Consider the following 7,627-nt stretch of genomic DNA (forward strand, 5'->3'; position numbering starts at 1 on the left):
CCTTTATGATAGGGTGGCCAGACAGAAGCACATGACAGTCCGTCTGGAGTTTGCCAAAAGGCACATAAAGGGCTCTCAGACCATGAGAAACCAAGATTGAACTCTTTGACCTGAATTCCAAGCATCACGTCTGGAGGAAACCTGGCACCATCCCTACAGTGTAGCTTGGTGGTGGCAGCATGGTGCAGCGACGCTCCCCATCCAACCTGACAAATCTTGATAAGATCTGCAGAGAAGGGGAGAAACTCCCCAAATACATGTGTGCCAAGCTTGTAGTGTCATACCCAATAAGACTCAAGGCTGTAATCGCTGCCAAAGGTGCTTCAACAAAGTACTGAGTAAAGGGTCTTAATACCTATGTAAATGTGATATTTCAGTTGTAATTTTAAATTGTATATGTGGTATTTTGTGTGGATTGATGAGGGGAAAAAACAATTGAATCAATTTTAGAATATGGTTGTAACGTAACAATGTGGAAAAAGTTAAGGGGTCTGAATACTTTCCGAATGCACTCTATATCACTTTGACATTGGAATAAGTGGTAAAGAAAGTGAAAAAACAAATTGTGTTTGTTCATCTCTACAAATCCCAACCAGCGCCTGATGCGTTGGACTTTGTTCTTGCAACCATTCAACCTTGATATTAGACACATTAGTGGTAAGGATAATATCATTGCTGATGCTCTGTCCCGTGCTCCTTTAACCTAGTTTGTACCTTCTCTCTGCTGACCCCTACGGGCTGTCTGCGCCTCTTTCCTCTTAAATTGCTCCCCAGGTACCAGGGCTGCCGAGTTTGAGGGGCGGACAGTCAGCTGGGGGACACGGGGCTACTGCTAGGAGCCGGACCTGGTATCCTTTTTTTTCATTTGGGGGAACTTTGGATTGTTTTGAATATGTTGGGCTGAAATTTGTGTTGAGGGTAGGACCCTCATTTTAATGAGGGGGGGGTATCACAGCCCCTCCTCTGGGGCGGTTCCTCCTGTAGGCAGAGGGTCGTTAGTGATTAGAGCCACATGGGCTCAGGGTATTTAAACTGTTTCACTAACCACTTTTGTCTCTCTCTCTCTCTGCTCCTCCAGGTATGATCCTGTTTTGTTTGTTCCTTTGTAGTTTTACGTAGTTTTCACTCAGTCATATTCACACACACAGATTTACGCATACCTGCACTTTACATACATCCTACATTATGATACTTTCACACCTCATTCCCTTTTCTTCGTTTAAAGTTCATAGTTTTTGGTTTCATAATAAAGAACCTTTTTGATTGGCCTATACCTGTTGTTCGTGTCCCCTCATTTTTGCCACAGGCTATGAGCCGGCCTGTGACAGTATGAATTTCCAGGTCACTTGATTGGAGATGTATCTGATGAGGAGAACGAAGATCCAGAAGTCCAGAAGGACATTTTAAGTACTTGACAAAATCCTGGCTTCAAGGATCTCAAATCGAAAAGGGAAGGAGTTCCATCAACTATGGAAGGAACTATTGGTAAGCACAAGGATACGCAGAGTACACAGAAGTTAATGCAGCACCATATCACCAAGTCAAATTCAAAGTGTGTAAATGTACTTGGCGAATGAAGGTGATTCTGATGTGAGAATGTGTATATGCTGAAGGATATTTTCTACCAATTTTTGTGCAGCAGCTAAAACCCAACATATATTCAGAATGTGCAGATGAAGCAGAAAATACAAGGATATTTTTGGTCCTGGTGTCACGACTTCCACCGAGGTTGGCTCTCCTGCCCGTTCAGGCGGTGCTCGGCGGTCGTCGTCACCGTCCTACTAGCCACTACCGATCCCTTTTCGTGTATCTGTTGGTTTTGTCTGATTGGTTTCACCTGTGTGATGTTTAGTTAATTAGTGTCTGTATATAATGTAGGTTGTCCCGCCCTTGTTTTGTGCGTGGTTGTTTATTTGTCATCTATGTCTGTCTGTGTTCTAATTCTCCGATTCGTCTTTTATCCTGTGTTAGATTATTTCACCCTGTGTGTATTTGGGTTGACCGTGTTTATTTGTTCACCGGAGAATAAAACTTTCATATCGCTATCTGCTCTCTGCGCCTGATTCCACCCACCTTGATTAGACGTGACACCTGGCTCCTTCCAGTAGTAAGTCAAATAGTATCATTTCAGAATGCTGATCAGTGTGGATACTGTCTACAATGCACATTGACTGGAGCTTTGAGGACAATGTTAGTCATAGTACTCACATGCCAAATTACGATTCCATGATAAACTAAAGAACTTGGAAAATGGTGATATAAATCATCAGCTTTCTTTTGCATGGGATATGGCACAGCAAATTGATAACCTTACGTAGATTCAGTCTCAGAATTTGAATATGGTAATTTGTTATTCATATGCAGGCTATGTTTTAATAATACATTTTCATTCACCCTAGTTCATGGATCCAGTGAAGTGGACTTTGTTCCTGTGTTTGTGACTCAAGTGCCTGACAAAAAGTATGAGACACAACACAGAAAGTGAATTTGTTTAAATATGCTGGAACACAATTATAGATGGTAACAATTTACATAATTTGCTCATAACCCAAAGACGTGGATGTCGATTAAGGCAGCCCCCGCACCTCTCTGATTCAGAAGGGCTGGGTTAAATGCGGAAGACACATTTCAGTTGAAGGCATTCAGTTGTACAACTGACTCGGTATCTCTTTCCTATGTAGGCCAATTTATACTAACTACTCCTGTAACAATGTTAGTCTTACAATGCAGTTGTATTATTCTCCACTAGATGGCAATATAACCTTAGGAAACAATGTAACTGCTTTGTACTTTCACTGTATTCTGTTTTTTCTTGGTTCTTTGATTTCTGAAAACACCACATAGGCAACCAGTTTCCCATTAAACTGTCCATGAACAACTTTCCCGTATTCTTTTGAATTTGCTGTTTGGTGGATGACATGTCACTTAAAGTCATAGTTAGAGAGTCATGAACATTGTCCAGTGGGCTCTTTTTCAAATTGCATGTATTTCAGTGGTCTAGAAAAAAACATGCATCAGGTTTAATTGATATATGCAAATTCGGAATTATTGCTTAGATTGTTGACAATGTCTCTCCTAAACATCTCAGGATGATACTAGACAGAGCTTGCTAATGGTTCTTAAACTCTGAGTTTAGGCTTCTGTATGCCATGTTTACCTGCTGGAATCCAAACAATGCATGAACTCAACTCCCACACAGCAGCAGACTTGGCTGAAGTGGGTCACGAAGAGAGGGCAGATGAGTCACAAGGCAGCCAGTCCAATTCCCAGGGACAAAAAGAAACAAGACTTTGTGAAGAAAAACATTGAGATATGTCAAAGTTCATGTTAGTCCAAGTGCAGTGTCAGACTGTCACATAGATTTGGACAAGTCCCATGTTACGTGTGTTTTTTTTTTACCCCACTGGGAAAAATAAATATTTCTTTGACTCAGACATAGGGGCCTGATTGAAAATAACTACGATCTGAAGGATTGTTTTCACTACTATGTGATACATGACAGTTGGTGAGGGGTTCAGGAGGCCCGTTGCAGATGACACAGGAGGAGCAGGATCGCCTGGATGACCTCAAATCAAATCCAATTTTATTGGTCACATACACAAGGGTTAGCAGATGTTAATGCGAGTGTAGCGAAATGCTTGTGCTTCTAGATCCAACTATGCAGTAATATCTAACAAGTAATCTTGACAAATTCACAACAACTACCTTATACACACAAATGTAATGGGATGCATAGAAATATAAATATACAGTGCCTTGCGAAAGTATTCGCCCCCCTTGAACTTTGCGACCTTTTGCCACATTTCAGGCTTCAAACATAAAGATATAAAACTGTATTTTTTTGTGAAGAATCAACAACAAGTGGGACACAATCATGAAGTGGAACGACATTTATTGGATATTTTAAACTTTTTTAACAAATCAAAAACTGAAAAATTGGGCGTGCAAAATTATTCAGCCCCCTTAAGTTAATACTTTGTAGCACCACCTTTTGCTGCGATTACAGCTGTAAGTCGCTTGGGGTATGTCTCTATCAGTTTTGCACATCGAGAGACTGAAATTGTTTCCCGTTCCTCCTTGCAAAACAGCTCGAACTCAGTGAGGTTGGATGGAGAGCATTTGTGAACAGCAGTTTTCAGTTCTTTCCACAGATTCTCTATTGGATTCAGGTCTGGACTTTGACTTGGCCATTCTAACACCTGGATATGTTTATTTTTGAACCATTCCATTGTAGATTTTGCTTTATGTTTTGGATCATTGTCTTGTTGGAAGACAAATCTCCATCCCAGTCTCAGGTCTTTTGCAGACTCCATCAGGTTTTCTTCCAGAATGGTCCTGTATTTGACTCCATCCATCTTCCCATCAATTTTAACCATCTTCCCTGTCCCTGCTGAAGAAAAGCAGGCCCAAACCATGATGCTGCCACCATTATGTTTGACAGTGGGTATGGTGGGTTCAGGGTGATGAGCTGTGTTGCTTTTACGCCAAACATAACGTTTTGCATTGTTGCCAAAAAGTTCAATTTTGGTTTCATCTGACCAGAGCACCTTCTTCCACATGTTTGGTGTGTCACCCAGGTGGCTTGTGGCAAACTTTAAACGACACTTTTTATGGAAATCTTTAGGAAATGGCTTTCTTCTTGCCACTCTTCCATAAAGGCCAGATTTGTGCAATATATGACTGATTGTTGTCCTATGGAAAGAGTCTCCCACCTCAGCTTTAGATATCTGCAGTTCATCCAGAGTGATGATGGGCCTCTTGGCTGCATCTCTGATCAGTCTTCTCCTTGTATGACCTGAAAGTTTAGAGGGACGGCCAGGTCTTGGTAGATTTGCAGTGGTCTGATACTCCTTCCATTTCAATATTATCGCTTGCACAGTGCTCCTTGGGATGTTTAAAGCTTGGGAAATCTTTTTGTATCAAAATCCGGCTTTAAACGTCTTCACAACAGTATCTCGGACCTGCCTGGTGTGTTCCTTGTTCTTTATGATGCTCTCTGCGCTTTTAACGGACCTCTGAGACTATCACAGTGCAGGTGCATTTATAAGGAGACTTGATTACACACAGGTGGATTGTATTTATCATCATTAGTCATTTAGGTCAACATTGGATCATTCAGAGATCCTCACTGAACTTCTGGAGAGAGTTTGCTGCACTGAAAGTAAAGGGGCTGAATAATTTTGCACGCCCAATTTTTTCAGTTTTTGATTTGTTAAAAAAGTTTGAAATATCCAATAAATGTCGTTCCACTTCATGATTGTGTCCCACTTGTTGTTGATTCTTCACAAAAAATACAGTTTTATATCTTTATGTTTGAAGCCTGAAATGTGACAAAAGGTCGCAAAGTTCAAGGGGGCCGAATATTTTCGCAAGGCACTGTATGGATGAGCCATGGCGTGCGGCATAGGCAAGATGCAGTAGATGATATAGAATACAGTGTGATCCCGCTGCTGTTTCCTGTAGTCCACGAGCATCTTCTTTGTTTTGTTGATTTTTTTCTGACACCACACTCTTTTCTGACACCACACTCCGAGGGCCCTCACCTCCTCCCTGTAGGCCATCTCGTCGTTATTGGTAATCAGGCCTACCACTGAAGTGTTGTCTGCAGAATTGATGATTGAGTTGGAAGCGCGCATGGCCACGCAGTCATGAGTGAACAGGGAGAACAGGAGAGGGCTGAGAACGCACTCTTGTGTTGAGGCTCAGCAGGGTGGAGAAGTTGTTTCCTACCTTCACCACCTGGGGGCGGCGCATCAAAGTCCAGGACATAGTTGCACAGGGCGTATCGAGTCCCAGGGTCTCGAGCTTAATAACAAGTTTGGAGGGTACTATTGTGTTAAATGCTGAGCTGTAGTCAATGAACTATACATAGGTATTACATAGGTATTCCACCTGTCCAGATGGGATAGGGCAGTGTGATGGTGATTGCATAGTCAGTGGACCTATTGGGGCGGTAAGCAAATTGGAGTGGGTCTTGGGTATCGGGTAGGGTGAAGGTGATATGATCCTTGACTAGTCTCTCAAAGCACTTCATGATGACAGAAGTGAGTGCAATGGGGCGATAGTCATTTAGTTCAGATACCTTAGCTTTCTTGGGAACAGGGACAATGGTGACCATCTTGAAGCATGTGGGTACAAAAGACTGGGATAGGGATTGGTTGAATATGTCCGTAAACACACCAGCCTGCTGGTCTGCGCATGCTCTGAGGACACGGCTAGGAATGGCGTCTGGGACGGCAGCCTTGCGAGGGTTAACACGTTTAAATGTTTTACTCACGTTGGCCACGGAGAAGGAGAGCCCACAGGCTTTGGTAGCGAGCCGTGTCAGTGGCACTGTATTATTCTCAAAGCGAGCAAAGAAGTTATTTAATTTGTCTGGGAGCAAGACGTCGATGTCCTCAACGGGGATGGTTTTCTTTTTGTAATCCGTGATTGACTGTAGACCCTGTCACATACGTCTTGTGTTTGAGCCGTTGAATTGCGACTACTTTGTCTCTATACTGACGCTTTGCTTGTTTGAATGCCTTGCGGAGGGAATAGCTGCACTGTTTGTATTCGGTCATGTTTCCAGTCGCCTTGCCATGATTAAAAGTGGTTGTTCGTGCTTGTTTTGCCCGAATGCTGCCATTAATCCACGGTTTCTGGTTAGGGAGAGTTGTAATAGTCATACGGCATCTCTGATGTACTTGCTAATAAACTCGGTCACGGAGTCAGCGTATACATCAATGTTGTTTTCTGAGGCTATCTGGAACATATCCCAGTCCACGTGATCGAAGCAATCTTGAAGCGTGGAATCCGATTGGTCAGACCAGCGTTGTATTGACCATGAGCACGGGCGTTTCCTGTTTTAGTTTCTGTCTAAATGCTGGGAGCAACAAAATGGATTCATGGTCAGATTTGCCGAAGGCAGGGCGCGGGAGGGCTTTGTATGCATCGCGGAAGTTCATGTATCAATGATCCAGAATTCTGCCAACTCGTGTCGCGGATTCGATATGCTAGTATAATTTAGGGAGTATTGATCTTAGGTTAGCTTTGTTAAAATCCCCAGCTACAATAAATTCAGCCTCAGGATGTATAGTTTCCAGTTTACAGAGTCCAGTGAATTTCTTTCAGGGCCGACAAGGTATCTGCTTGGGGGGCGGATATACACGGCTGTGACTATAATCGAAGAGAATTCTCTTGGACGATAATGTGGTCGGCATTTGATTGTAAGGAATTCTAGGTCAGGTAAACAAAAAGAGTTCCTGTATGTTGCTGTTATACCACGAGTCGTTAATCATAAGGCATACACCCCCACCCTTCTTCTTACCATAGAGATGTTTGTTTCTGTCGGCCCAATGCGTGAAGAAACCGGGTGGCTGTACCAACTCTGACACCATATCCCAAGTGAGCCATGTTTCCGTGAAACAGAGAATGTTACAATCTCTGATGTATCTCTGGAAGGCAACTCATGCCCTAATTTTGTCTACCATGTTATCTAGAGATTGGACATTGGTGAGTAATATCCTTGGAAGCGGTGAATGGTGTGCTCGGCGTCTGACCAGTAGGCCGCTCCATCTCCCTCTCCTGTGGCGACCGCGTTGTTTTGGGTCAGCCACTGGGATAAGATTGCATGTCCAGGGTCGAG

This window comes from Oncorhynchus masou, chromosome 21, assembly GCF_036934945.1.
Source record: "Oncorhynchus masou masou isolate Uvic2021 chromosome 21, UVic_Omas_1.1, whole genome shotgun sequence".
NCBI lineage: Eukaryota > Metazoa > Chordata > Actinopteri > Salmoniformes > Salmonidae > Oncorhynchus > Oncorhynchus masou.